The 15,451-nt window shown below is 36.4% G+C and overlaps 2 protein-coding genes across 8 annotated transcripts in view; both read left to right on the forward strand.

Moving 5' to 3' along the window:
• LOC127863242 (sentrin-specific protease 1-like) overlaps positions 1 to 15,451 on the forward strand; it is a 289,205-nt gene that overhangs the window by 270,394 nt on the left and 3,360 nt on the right. The window lies entirely within an intron of this gene.
• LOC127863246 (dnaJ homolog subfamily B member 6-like) overlaps positions 1 to 15,451 on the forward strand; it is a 77,804-nt gene that overhangs the window by 29,294 nt on the left and 33,059 nt on the right. The gene's annotated exons all lie outside the window — the stretch shown is intronic.

Genomic DNA, 15,451 nt, shown 5'->3' on the forward strand with positions numbered 1-15,451 from the left:
TGCTATATAAAAACATTCAACAATAAGTAGTAACATACGATGGTTAATTACAATAGGAAGACCCTAAAAACAAGTAACATTATTGTGAAAACGTTATATTACAAGCATTCGGCAAGTTTTAAGCATCTTAATATCAAAATATCGTTACACGATGTAATATACTTTCGCTTTCGAGTCAGGATCGGATTCATTCGGGTTGCATTCATTTGCATAATTTATACAAGCCATTTTCGCATTCGCTAAGTTCCAGTTACCCAGAATTCATTTTGATTTCACAGAATGATTATTCATGAGAGCTACGTCATGCTTCCGACGCTTACCATATCCAATCTCGTGTTCGCCCGTAAATATTCGGATATTTCACGGGAGATATAAATGGAATTATTTGTGGCCACAAAAAATAAAAACGAGCATTTTGTATCTCTTTAAATCAATTCTACCAGACAACATCTAACGTTGAAATTTTTCATTTTGCTAAAAGGAACATTGATTTTTTTATGGGTTAGCTTTATTTAACGAAATATTTGATATTTTTTAGCGTGATTGTTACTTTAAAAGGATTGTGTAAGTTACAAAGACGCTTGCATTTCTATATGCCCTTTTACAAGCAAGTGTCTAGACAAAACTGTTAACTTATTAAACCTAAGGGAAATACCAAAAAAGTTTTTATGTGCACCAAGGTAAATAATGGGAATATAAAAAACAGGTTTGATTTTAAGGAAAGAAGATGAGGGACATTTTCGTCCGATTAGGTTGGTCCAATTTAGATCATGTATTATGCTGTGTTTTGATTCTCTATAAACTATGCTCTGTATGATTACAAATTTATTGTTGATAGTTGAATACTAAACTATTGCAATATATTAAAGATGCAATTTTTTAACATTTGTTTGGAATGATCATCATATTCCTAGAATAAATTCATACATCATGTATACAGGTATGTATCTTTAAATACAGAATATTCTTAAGAAAAGGATAAAATCTGATGAAATACTGTCTAATAAAGCTGTCATATCTATTCTTGCAACATAGATACATGCAAGGCAGTATCAAAGTTTATATTCTGGTTTGTATCAGACGGTCATAATTCCCTCCCCAGCTGTGCTGATGATGCAACACGCGTAATCCTCTTTGAACGTTGATGATGTCTTTGTCTGATTCATTTGGGCTTAACCAATTTCTATTCTGAGTTGTGACATAGGCCACATCACATAGACACTATGACATGGACCACATGACATAGACCACATGACATAGACCATTTGATATTGACAACATAACATAGACCACATGATATACACCATGCAACATAGACCAGTTTATATAGACCACTTTGCATAGACCACATGACATACACCATGCAACATATACCAGGTTACATAGACAGCGTAAAATAGACCAAGTGACATAGACCACATGGCACAGACCAGGTGACATAGACCACATGGCATAGACCACATGACATGGACAACATGACATATACCATATGACATGGACCACATGTCATAGGCCACATGGCATGGTCAACATGACATAGACCACATGACATGGACCACATGAGATAGACCACATGGCATGGACAACATGACATAGACCACACGACATGGACCACATGACATAGACCACATGGTATGGACAATATGACATAGACCACATGATATACACCATGCAACTTTTAGCATTGAAGAATGTAGTTGCAGTTAATATGCAGTGGTAAAAATTGCACTTGGCACACAATTGTAAAAGAGTTGCTGTGTACGGGCTAGTGACCAAGTTTGTTTATGACAATAGGTGGAACTAATGAGTTATCCCTTTACCACTTAGATGCGTATTTTTATGCATTTGTTGTACCTTAGAAAGTTAAATTTAATTTAAGACCTTTCTTACTAAATTCAAGTTTTAAAGGCTTCATTTCCAAGCCTTAGATACTGATGAGCAGCAAACAGCATAAAACCTAAACAGACTGCGAGTTGCTCACAGGCTGTTCTGGTTTTATGCTGTTTGCAAATAGCCATTTTCACTTTGCTTCTGAGTGGAAAAGGGTTAATATACTACAATTTGCAGTTGCTTATAGAACACAATAATGAGCAATTTGGATTGTCCCATGCCGAGTAATAATAACAATGCAGTAATCAGCTGCCATTTTTCTGTGGCACACTTCTTGTACCAAAATTTATAGCATTATCAGTACATACTGAGTAAGACGGTCATTATTGTCATAGAATTACTTGACTATTGACTCTGAACATATGACTTCAGTTACGTAAGTCCAATACTCAGACCATGGGAGCCAGCAGGTGTGTTTGTTTTCATGTTATTATCACTTTGATCACAAGAGCCATGCACAAATGGGTCTCATTCCACATGAACCCAGCTTAGCACCCGACCAGCCTGTGCATCCGCGTAGTCTGGTCAGGATCTCCCTTGTTTGGAAATGAGACTATAATAAGCAAGCATATTTCACATCTCATACACAGTTTGCAGTTAGTTTAATGTACTTACATTTGTCTATGCAGCCAACCCGGTTTCAGAATACAGGAACTTAAAATGATATGTGTTGATTTGACAAAAGCACTCAATAATGGGAATAGAAAACTGTATGCTATGTATGCTCCAGGTTGGAAAAAGGGATATTAATTTATTAACCAGGTTTTCCGAAGGAAAAAACTGGTTATTAGATTGGCGAATGCGGGCGGGCTGGCTGGCTGGCGGGCTGGCTGGCTGGCGGGCTGGCGGAATAAGCTTGTCCGGGCCATAACTATGTCGTTCATTGTCAGATTTTAAAATCATTTGGCACATTTGTTCACCATCATTGGACAGTGTGTCGCGCGAAATAATTACGTCAATATCTCCAAGGTCAAGGTCACACTTTGAGTTCAAAGGTCAAAAATGGCCATAAATGAGCTTGTCCGAGCCATAACTATGTCGTTCATCGTCAGATTTTAAAATCATTTGGCACATTTGTTCACCATCATTGGACGGTGTGTCGCGCGAAATAATTACGTCGATATCTCCAAGGTCAAGGTCACACTTTGAGTTCAAAGGTCAAAAATGGCCATAAATGAGCTTGTCCTGGCCATAACTATGTCATTCATTGTGAGATTTTAAAATCATTTGGCACATTTGTTCACCATCATGGGACGGTGTGTCCCACGAAAGAATCACGTCAATATCTCCAATGTCAAGGTCGCCACGACTAAAAATAGATTTAAAAAAAAAAAAAACTTACAAAGGGGGTTAATTTTTTTTGGTCATTTCAAAAGTTCAGTTTGAGTTTTCTCCCTTTATCAGATTTTTTTTTCACAATGAAAACCTGGTTTTGTGACAATTTTGTCCCTTGTTTTTAATTTAATGTTGTCTTAGGTTACATGTATGTTTGTCCATGAGATAAAACAAAGTTTTAAACATAAGTTCATCAACTGGCTCCTCAAGAATGTTGGGTTTACAGTGTTATTCATGAATATTTAAACACTATAGTTTAAATTACTAGTAAAACATCATTTGAACAAGAAAACTTAGAATTCTGACATTTAATGAGTATTCTACGTTTTTACCAAATAATAAAAAAATGCAGAATTTTGTATGCATATCAGAACAGAGAAAAGTTTTTCTCCAAATTCTGAACAATTATTGGTGGCTCTGATGTTAAACAATTGATTTATGATATCTGGAATATACACAATTAAATTTGTAAAACATTCAACTGGTAGAGCAAGCTCAGTAACTACACAGTTGTTCCAGACTTTTCATTGTTTCAATAATTGTGGGAGTACATCCTCAAATGTCTATAAAATCCTATTTTTTGGATGCAAAAAGTATGTATTCTTCATGATTTTCAAGTAGGAGTTATCATTGTTTTGCACTTTGTCCATTCAAAGCAGGTAGCCAAAGATAAAATGAGCAGCATCCATGAGATTTAATATACCTGTTGTCCATGACTCATTTACTGTACTTAGGCGAATCAAATTGGTTCTTGTGGTTTTTGTGCCTTGTGAAACTGTGTAGATCTAATTAATATATCTGCAACAACTTTAGTCACTTAATGGTACATTAGGAGATAATTATTAGATTTACACAATCATCTCTAAAGGAGGTCTATTTTGAATTAATGAATGATTTCTTGATCTATTTATTTTTTGTGCATTGTTTGTAAATGATTTGAAAAATCAAAGAACATTTATCTGGGAGCAAAATAACACCATTGACAGACACAAAGCGCTGAAGGCACTGAATTTGTTCGCTGTTGTATAATCTTAGATGCAACTCAGTTTTCAAAATTATGTTATAGCTTTTTATATTGCAAGTTTGAAATGACCACAACCCATTCAAACTTATAAAGAGTGTGTCTTAAAACACAGGTCGAGATGTGTTTTTTTTTCCAAATCATTGATAATGAGCTTATCAGTGTGCACAGGCTAATCTTATTTTGTTTCACGGATCATTTCGTAATGTTCAAACAAGTAAAATAGTATAAGTCACAAATCAATAAGATTGCATATTATTTTATTAAAGTGATATTATGAATTGAGCAGAAAAAATTAACAGGTCAAAAGAGTTAGTTAAAATGTGGTTAATGACCAATTATCCGCAACGCATCTTGCTACCAGTTGTTTATAAACAATATATATTATATTCGATATTTTATGTGACTGGTGAGTCCTCTTAGTCGAAATGATCTGTAAAACAAAATAGTGTCTTTGTGTCGTATGAACGAATCTGCATAAAACTCAATTTAGATTCACATTGTAAATCAAATCATTCCTGTCGTCAGTTGTCAAAACGAAAGTACGGTTGATATTCAAAAGCATTATATTTCTCTTTCCGGGATTTTTCTGTCCCCCACTATAGTAGTGGGGGACATATTGTTTTTGCCCTGTCTGTTGGTCTTTTGGTCCGTTGGTCTGTTGGTCTGTTTGCGCCAACTTTAACATTTTGCAATAACTTTTGCTATATTGAAGATAGCAACTTCATATTTGGCATGCATGTGTATCTCATGAAGCTGCACATTTTGAGTGGTGAAAGGTCAAGGTCATCCTTCAAGGTCAAAGGTCAAATATATGTGGTCAAAATCGCTCATTTTATGAATACTTTTGCAATATTGAAGATAGAAACTTGATATTTGGCATGCACGTGTATCTCATGGAGCTGCACATTGTGAGTGGTGAAAGGTCAAGGTCATCCTTCAAGGTCAGAAGTCAAAGTTATGTGGCCCAAATCGCTTATTTTATAAATACTTTTGCAATATTGAAGATAGCAACTTGATATTTGGCATGCATGTGCATCTCATGGAGCTGCACATTTTGAGTGGTGAAAGGTCAAGGTCAAGGTCATCCTTCAAGGTCAGAGGTCAAATATATGTGGCCCCAATCGCTTATTTTATGAATACTTTTGCAATATTGAAGATAGCAACTTGATATTTGGCATGCATGTGTATCTCATGGAGTTGCACATTTTGAGTGGTGAAAGGTCAAGGTCATCCTTCACAAGGTCAAGGTCATCCTTCAAGGTCAAACATCATATAGGGGGACATTGTGTTTCACAAACACATCTTGTTTCAATATGTTGATGCTGCATTAACGAATATACGTGTATTTGAAGTGAAAACACCAAAAATAAACAACGGTTGCGATAGACACCTATAAACTGTAAGATGCACATAATATCACTTAAACATTAGTTCATTTTTGTTGTTGCAGAATTTATATATGTCGTGCATTAATTTATGACATCAATCTTAACTTGATATATCTTATTTAAATCTAAATTAGCATAAATTATATTGTTTCACATGTTTTTCATTAAATTAAACGCTTGCATTTATTCGGCTACTGCCGTTTGCATATTTTTGCCACTGACGTTTGCCATTCCTAAACGTACTACTGATGTTTGCCATATTTGTTTTCACTCTTTAAACGTTTATTTAATATCTGGTATATATTTTTGTTTGTTTATGCATAGACATATGTAATATATGTTTGTCCGGTAAAGCATAGACAGTTCTGTGATCGTTATTTTTCGAGAACACTGACTCTTTGTAATTTTACTAGTGACGTTTGCTTCTTAAATGGAAATTTGCGCCAAAGTGTTCTCGAAAACCAGAGCAACACACAAAATGCGTGATATACCGATCGAAAGCTATATGCATGCCATATTGCCTGCACTAGGTCGTATGAAAGTCAGAGGATGATCAGCAAAGATATTGGAAAAAAACCTACCTTGCGTGGCTGTTTGTTGTCATAAAATGTCTACTGAAGTTGACTTTTGTGGTCACGTGACAGTTTTTGTTCATTCACAGTGATCAGCACTAAAACCTTGAAACTTAAACACATGGTAGCTATGAGCATATGTGCGACCCTGCACTATTTGGAATTTTGATCTGACCCCTGGGTCAAAAGTTATGGGGGTTGGGGTGGGGCCAGGTCAGAGATTTTTACTCATTTTTAGCTCACCTGATTGCTCAGGTGAGCTTTTGTGACCGGTCTTTGTCCGTCGTCTGTCCGTTAACATTTGTTCGTAAACTGTCTAGAGGCCACATTTATTGTCCAATCTTCATGAAACTTTGTCAGAAGCTTCGTCCCAATGAAATCTAGGTCGAGTTCGAAACCGGGTCGTGCTGAGTCAAAAACTAGGTCACTAGGTCAAAAAAAAAGAAAAAACTTGTTAACACTGTTTAAGTCACATTTCATGCCCAATCTTCATGTAACTTTGTCAAAATTTTTGTCTTAATGATATGTTGGTTGAGTTAAAAAGTGGTTCCTGTCCGTTGAAAAACATGGCCACCAGTGGGAGGGGCAGTTTTCCTTATTTGGCTATAGAGAAACCTTGTAAACACTCAGGAAGTCACAATTTTTGCCCAATCATCATGAAAGTTGGTCAAAATATTGGTTTTATTGATTTCTCGGACAAGTTCGAAAATGGTATAGATCGGTGAAAAAACATGGCCGCCAGTGGGCGGGGCATTTTTCTCTAAATGTATATAGTGAAAACATGTCAACACTCTAGAAGTCACATTTTTGGCCCAATTTTCATGAAATTTTGTCAGAACTTTTGTTTCCTAGATACGTGAGTTAAGTTTGAAAATGGTTCCGGTCTGTTGAAAAACATGGTTGCCAGGGGGACGTGGCAGTTTTCCTTATATTTATATAGTAAAAAGGCTTGCAAACAATCATGAATTTAGGTCATGTAACATGTGAGACAACTCTTCTAAATATTGCATTTAAGTTTACAGTAGTTACTCCCCTTTGATTATTAATGTTTTCATAATAATACAGTGAAGTTGTGTTTCATTTATGTTTTAATTGTTATTCGAGGTTGGATGTTTTTATGCCCCCTTTCAAAGAAAAGGGGGCATATAGTGATCGGACTGTCCGTCCATCCGTCTGTCTGTCTGTCCGTCTTTCCGTCACACTTTGCATTTAGGTTTCGAAAAATGCTCATAACTTCTATGTCCCTTGAGATATAACCTTCGTATTTGGTATGCATGTGTATATGGAATAGGCCTTTTTTTACACACACATTTTTTTAGCCCTGTGACCTTGACCTTGAACTTGGGGTCCGCGTTTAGGTTTCGAAATCTGCGTTTAGGTTTCGAAAAATGCTCATAACTTCTATATCCCTTGAGATATAACCTTCATATTTGGTATGCATGTGTATATGGACAAGGCCTTTCCATACACACAAATTTTTTTTCCCCTGTGACCTTGACCTTAGGGTCCGCGTTTAGGTTTCGAAATCTGCGTTTAGGTTTCGAAAAATGCTCATAACTGCTATGTCCCTTGAGATATAACCTTCATATTTGGTATGCATGTGTATATGGACAAGGCCTTTCCATACGCACAAAACTTTTTACCCATGTGACCTTGACCTTGAAATAGGGTCCGCGTTTAGGTTTCAAAATCTGCGTTTAGGCCACGACTTTTTTTTATATTGGTTTACAAAAATTATTTTAAAAATGGTCCATCGGGCGGTCAAAAAAAAAAACAACAAAAAACATCATTGGAAAAATAAGTTAATACTAATAACATCAGAACAAAGACATCATATCTTTTATAACCCTAACACAGAGACGAAAAAACAAATTATGCAATGAAACACATCTATATCTTCAAATGAAATGAGTCACCTAAAAGCACCTTTTGTAACATCAGGCAATTTTAAACACTCCATTAAATGACATGCGTTCTTCTCCCATTAAAACAAAAAACTGCGCTTCATTTCCGTAATTCGATGCGCACCATTACGCAATGCGATGCCCGTTGCATAAATCTTATATAAGATAAACTACTCATACACAAAGTATGTGTTTGCTCTTATTGGACTTATGACATCGTCCATGAAAATAAATCGAGGAAGATCGATCCCCGCGTCGTTGCGGTAATGTTTGTTAAAGTTGTTGTTGTCATGAAAACTCGATGATTTACAACGCAAAACGTCTTATTTGAATTGACGCGAATTAATACAATTATAATTTATTTGTCAACTTGGCTTTTGCTTTATTTTGATAATTTAATCCAAAGTTTAATGTTAGCAAGTGTTTTTACTGGAATTGTAAACAAGGAGCCAGTTAAAGTCTTCCGAAAATGTGCAGTCTGTGTGAATTGACAGTTTGACGTCATCAAAGGAAAGCCGCTTGCTATCTAAAGCAATAAAGCGACAAATTTCGCGCCGACAAAATTGGCTTCCTTTGTCTAGCAATCAACATGCCGAACCAATCGTGCGTTTGTTTCTCAATTGCAATCCTCCAATTTAATAATAGCACGTGCATAGCTCCGCCTTCGAATCTTTTGCAGAGAACGGAGGCGGAGTTTAACGGTTAATTGAGCTAGTATTTTACGCAAGTTGAGTTCCGATTTGCCGAAATTACTCGGCCCTAAGCATTAAAACGACCAATACATTTATCAATGATTTTCCGAGATATACCGATTTGTTCTGATTTCCAAACTTTCTGTACAGTTCCTATAAACTATGGCGGACGTGTTTACAAAATTCTTAAACACATTTATCGTAAATAATGGCAGTGTTTTATTGGATTATTTATACTAATTATCAAATTGCAAGGTAATACTTTTTTATCTACTATAATATCGGGTTTGTTTAATATAATAAACATGTTAAACAATATAGTTGCATCACAGACTCGGAAATAAATGTTGATGCGGTCGACATTTTACTGACGCTGATTTTCCTATTGTCTGTAATTAAATAAATTTTGATAAGTGCCCATAAAAGGACTGGTACATACTGTGTCACATTGAAAAATATCCCGATCTCTGTAATATATGGTGAACCAATCGTTGATTGTACTTACTTGATTTTATTCGCAACCGTACTCAAACCGGATCGTGTTTTTTTTTTCTCGTTTCGCTCGTTTTTCAGTGCGGTCGGGAATAAAATATATAAAAAAAGACGATTTTCCGATTTTATTTTTTTTCCCATTTTCCAAAAATTAGGGTCGGCGGTTTTGTAAACCAAGAAATATAAAAGTCGTGGCCTTAGGTTTCGTAAAATGCTCATAACTTCTATGTCCCTTGAGATTTAACCTTCATATTTGGTATGCATGTGTATATGGACAAGGCCTTTCCATACGCACACATTTTTTTTCCCCTGTGACCTTGACCTTGAACTTAGGGTCCGCGTTTAGGTTTCGAAATCTGCGTTTAGGTTTCGAAAAATGCTCATAACTGCTATGTCCCTTGAGATATAACCTTCATATTTAGTATGCATGTGTATATGGACAAGGCCTTTCCATATGCACACAATTTTTTACCCCTGTGACCTTGACCTTGAGCATAGGGTCCGCGTTTAGGTTTCGAAATCTGCGTTTAGGTTTCAAAAAATGCTCATAACTTCTATGTCCCTTGAGATATAACCTTCATATTTGGTATGCATGTGTATATGGACAAGGCCTTTCCATATGCACACAAATTTTGACCCCTGTGACCTTGACCTTGAACTTTGGGTCCGCGTTTAGGTTTTGAAATCTGTGTTTAGGTTTCGAAAAATGCTATAACTTCTATCAAAGCGTTTAATGGGGGCATATGTCATCCTATGGTGACAGCTCTTGTTTTTAGCTTTTGTGACTGGTCTTTGTCCGTTGTCCGTCCACATTTGTTCGTAAACACTCTAGAGGCCACATTTATTGTCCGATCTTCATGACACTTGGTCAGAAGATTTGTCCCAATGATATCTCGATCGAGTTTGAAACTGGGTCATGCTGGGTCAAAAACTAGGTCACTAGGTCAAAAAAAAGAAAAAGCTTGTAAACACTGTAGAAGTCACATTTAATGCCCAATCTTAATGTAACTTTGTCTCTATGTTTGTCTTAATGATATGTTGGTTGAGTTCAAAAGTGGTTCTGGGCCATTGAAAAACATGGCTGCCAGTGGGCGGGGCAGTTTTCCTTATATGGCTATTGAGAAACCTTGTAAACACTCTAGAAGTCACAATTTTTGCCCTGAATCATCATGAAAGTTATTCAAAACATTGGTTTTATTGATATGTCGGATGAGTTCGAAAATGGTCCAGATCAGTAAAAAAAACATGACCGCCAGTGGGTGGGGCATTTTTCTCTATATGTATATAGTGAAAACATTCGAACACTCTAGAAGTCACATTTTTGCCCAATTTTCATGAAATTTGGTCAGAACATTAATTTTTTGTTTCCTTGATACGAGAGTTGAGTTGGAAAATGGTTCCGGTCAGTTGAATAACATGGCTGCCGGGGAGGGGGGGGGGGGCAGTTTTCTTATATTTATGTAGTAAAAAAAGCTTGTGAACACTCCAGAAGTCACATTTTTTGGCCAATCATCATGAAACTTGGTGAATAGATTTGTTTTATATATATCTCAGATGAGTTTGCAAATGGTTCTGATGGGTCAATAAACATGGCTGCCAGGGGGGTGGGGCAGTTTTCCTTATGTGACTATATAGAGAGAAACCTTGTGATCGAACACTATAGACAGTGCTCCAGATAACACGCGTAAAGGCGTAAAAAACGAATTAAATTTCTTAAATAACTATTTAGATTTAAAATCTTTGCGTATAGTTACGCACTGAAAAAACAACAACATGAAATCGAAATTTTCGAACGTGCGTAGAACTTCCAGTAGCAAATAATGTATGGTAAACATTTCATCCTGGTTCTGGCTCGTCTAGGCGCTCAATTAAAACTACAACTTTAAATCAACGTCACTCAAGCGTTTGCTGTGAGGAAGAGCCGCACCTAAGAACGGTCGAAAGGCCAAACAGTCTCGATTCTGTTCTCCTAGATTTGCAGGCGAGTCATTACTGTTTATTGTACCTTTTTAATTACACTTATCGTAATTTTTATACACAAGTAATATACTGTATACCTATTCAAAATGCCATTAAAATTAAATGTTAAATATAGTTTTTGATATGACTTAAAATGCGACCAAAAGGCCATTATGACCTATATAAAGCCAAAGTGTGAGTGACCGTTTTACAGAAAAAATCTAAATGGCCGACTGAAGCGGTGTATTGAAGCGTGGAAGGCAAAAAAGCCATTTCAGTGTCAAAAGTCCTCGCTGCATGCATTTTTTCAATTAGATTCAAATACCCAAAGCATGGGTTCGTCAATAATTGATGAACTTATAAGCTCTTGCGTAAATGACTGCGAATCTAAAGCACTCAAAATTATTTGGTAATATATTGTTAAGAATTAATTTTATAAATAGGGGGTAAAAAAAGAATTAATTTTTTAAAAAGGGAGTAAATAAGAATTTGACCAAATTTTTATCTGGAGCTCTGACTATAGATGTCACATTTTTTGCCTAATCATCGTGAAACTTAGTCAATACATTGGTTTTATTAGCTCCACTGGCCAAAGGCCAGCGGGGCTTATGTCATGGTCCTGTGTCCGTCGTGTGTGCGTCCATGCGTCTCTGCGTGCGTGCGTTAACTTTTTCTTTAAACATCTTCTTCTCCTAAACTACTGGTCCAAATCTGATGAAATTTCTCAGGAATGTTCCTGTGGTGAACCTCTTTCAAATTTGTTCAAATTATGCCCCTGGGGTCAAATTTGACCCTGCCCCGGTGATTCAAAAAATTGAAAATTTGCTTATATAAGGCCTATTTTGTGCAAACTTTATAAATCTTCTTGTCCATAACCATTAGGCCTAGGGCTACCAAATTTGGTATGTATTGACATCTTATAGTCCTCTACCAAGTTTGTTCAAATTATGCCCCTGGGGTCAAATTTGACCCTGCCCCGGGGGGGTCAACAAATTGAAAATTTGCTTAAATAAGGCCTATTTTGTGCAAACTTTAAAAATCTTCTTGTCCATAACCATTGGGCAAAGGGCCACCAAATTTGCTATGTAGTGACATCTTATAGTCCTCTACCAAGTTTGTTCAAATTATACCCCTGGGGTTAAATTTGACCCTGCCCCGGGGGGTCAAAACATTGAAAATTTGCTTATATAAGGCCTATTTTGTGCAAACTTTAAAAATCTTCTTGTCCATAACCGTACGGCATAGGGCTACCAAGTTTGGTATGTAGTGACATCTTATTGTCCTCTACCAAGTTTGTTCAAATTATGCCCCTGGGGTCAAATTTGACCCTGCCCCGGGGGATCAAAAAATTGAAAATTTGCTTATATAAGGCCTATTTTGTGCAAACTTTAAAAATCTTCTTGTCAATAAGCAATTGGCCTAGGGCTACCAAATTTGCTATATAGTGACATCTTATAGTCCTCTTTCAAATTTGTTCAAATTATGCCCCTGGGATCAAAGTTGACCCTGCCCCGGGGGTTTAAAAAATTGAAAATTTGCTTATATAAGGCCTATTTTGTGCAAACTTTAAAAATCTTCTTGTCCATAACCATTGGGCCTAGGGCTACCAAATTCTGTATGTAGTGACATCTTATAGTCCTATATCAAGTTTGTTCAAATTATGCCCCTGGGGTCAAATTTGACCCTGCCCCGGGGGGTCAAAAAATTGAACATTTGCTTATATAAGGCCTATTTTGTGAAAACTTTAAAAATCTTCTTGTCCATAACCATTGGGCCTAGGGCTACCAAATTTGGTATGTAGTGACATCTTATAGTCCTCTACCAAGTTTGTTCAAATTATGCCCCTGGGGTCAAATTTGACCCTGCCCCGGGGGGGTCAAATATTGAAAATTTGCTTATATAAGGCCTATTTTGTGAAAACTTTAAAAGTCTTCTCGTCCATTACCATTGGGCCTAGGGCTACCAAATTTGGTATGTAGTGGCATCTAATAGTCCTCTACCAAGTTTGTTCAAATTATGCCCCTGGGGTCAAATTTGACCCTGCCCCGGGGGGGTCAAAAAATAAAAAATTTGCTTATATAAGGCCTATTTTGTGCAAACTTAAAAAATCTTCTTGTCCATAACCGTATGGCATAGGGCTACCAAATTTGGTATGTACTGACATCTTATAGTCCTCTACCAAGTTTGTTCAAATTAAGCCCCTGGGATCAAATTTGACCGTTCCCCAGGGGTCACAAAATTGAACATATGCTTATATCGGGCCCATTTTGTGCAAACTATAAAAATCTTCTTGTCCATAACCATTGGGCCTATTTCTACCAAATTCGGTAGGTAGTGACATCTAATAGTTCTCTACTCTACTTAGTTTGTTCAAATTATGCCCCTAGGAACAAATTTGACCTTGTCCCAGGGGTCACAAAAATGAACATATGCTTAAATAAGGCCTTTTTTGTGCAAACTTTAAAAATCTTCTTGTTCTTAAATATAGAGCTTAGGGCTACTAAATTTGGTATGTAGTGATATCTTATAGTCCTCTACCAAATTTGTTCATATTATTCCCCTGGGCTCAAATTTGACCCGGCAATGGTCACTTTGGCCGTTTCCCTTTACTGACCGATGTTCTCCGTTTTGACTTATTGTTTATGATTTTAATCTGATTGATAATTTGTACCAGCGTTGTACTTATGTCATGTATTTAAAGAAACATATATGTTGCCTTTAGTCTTTAAAGGCCATATAATGACACACAGAAATTGCAAACATTTTAGAAAACAAAAATCTTTGCATTAAATAGTGATATTTGCAATCCTCAAAAAGGCTAAACTTTTTGTACAAATGACAGACAGCCAATAGTTAAGCTTGGGCCTGCTTAAGTTAAAATAAATGTTTGTCATGTGTTTGGTGGGGGAGTACATTAGATTAATGAAATGCCCTACAGCTTGGTCACATTGGCTTCCTATTCGCATTGCATTTCACAGTGGTGATAGGTGGTTATGGTGTAACAGAAAAGTGCAACCATTTGTTACAGGTTATTTACGTGTATGACCACATTGTACGAAGGCAAAGTGCAACCGTTTTGTTGCTTGTTTTATTCATGTATGACCGCAATGCCACAGCAACTCATTACAAACATCATACCATCAGGCCACACTTGAATCTTTCAAGATTTGATGACATTTGTCCCTGTTATGGCATAGTTATAGTTTTCATAGTTTTATCGCATATTCATCAACCTCATACCCACAAGCTGCGTAGGCCTTCCCAAATTTTTTTTGCGGTATGCAATGCATGTTGCATTTTTATTGTGGAATGTACCTGATGTATAAATATGCCTTATCGTGTGGCTTGTACCGGATACAGTTTTTCTTACTGTGCTAAAATTATTTTTGTAATAATTATTATTGTTGTTTTTTATAGATCAATAAATCATTTAAAAAATTTATTGATTAACCCTTTACCACTTAGATATGTATTTTGATGCATTTGTAGTCCCTTAGAAATATACATTTAATTCAAGACTTTCCTTACTAGATTCTAGTTTTTAATGCTTCATTTCCAGCCCTTAGATACTGATGAGCAGCAAACAGCATAAAACCTGAACAGACTTCGAGCTACTTGCAGGCTGTTCTGGTTTTATGCTGTTTGCAAAAGCTAGTTTCACTTTGCTTCTTATGGGGGAAAGCGTTCAGCAATGTCATGTCATGAGTTGAAGGGTAGAAACACTGAAAGGAACAAGAGGTACATTATTTTAGATTTTAGAAAAGTTGTCTGAAAGGCTGAATTCAGAACAATAGCTAAGACTGGTCAGGAGCTATGCAGCATATCGAATTAGACCCATTTTAGCATAAAGCGGTTCACACACATGTGTAATGATTATATCAGGGCTCGAAATTAACACTCGCACACTCGCAATATGCGAGTGAAAAATACTGATTGCGAGTTAAGTTTAAAGCCACTAGAATTTTTTTGCGAATGAAGAAATAGTGAAAAATAGTTATATTGCTAAATGTGCTCGACGTTGTGAACGCTAAACTGCAGGTCAATTAATAGAACGTCCGAATACCCATATGCAGAAGCTCGAACCTTGTATGTAGACTGGTATACTTATAGTACATATATGTGGATGGGCAATGTATTGGTACAAAGAACATGAAACAGTCAATTATCCACACATGTTCACTATTAAAGACTAAAA

This window comes from Dreissena polymorpha, unplaced genomic scaffold, assembly GCF_020536995.1.
Source record: "Dreissena polymorpha isolate Duluth1 unplaced genomic scaffold, UMN_Dpol_1.0 chrUn003, whole genome shotgun sequence".
NCBI lineage: Eukaryota > Metazoa > Mollusca > Bivalvia > Myida > Dreissenidae > Dreissena > Dreissena polymorpha.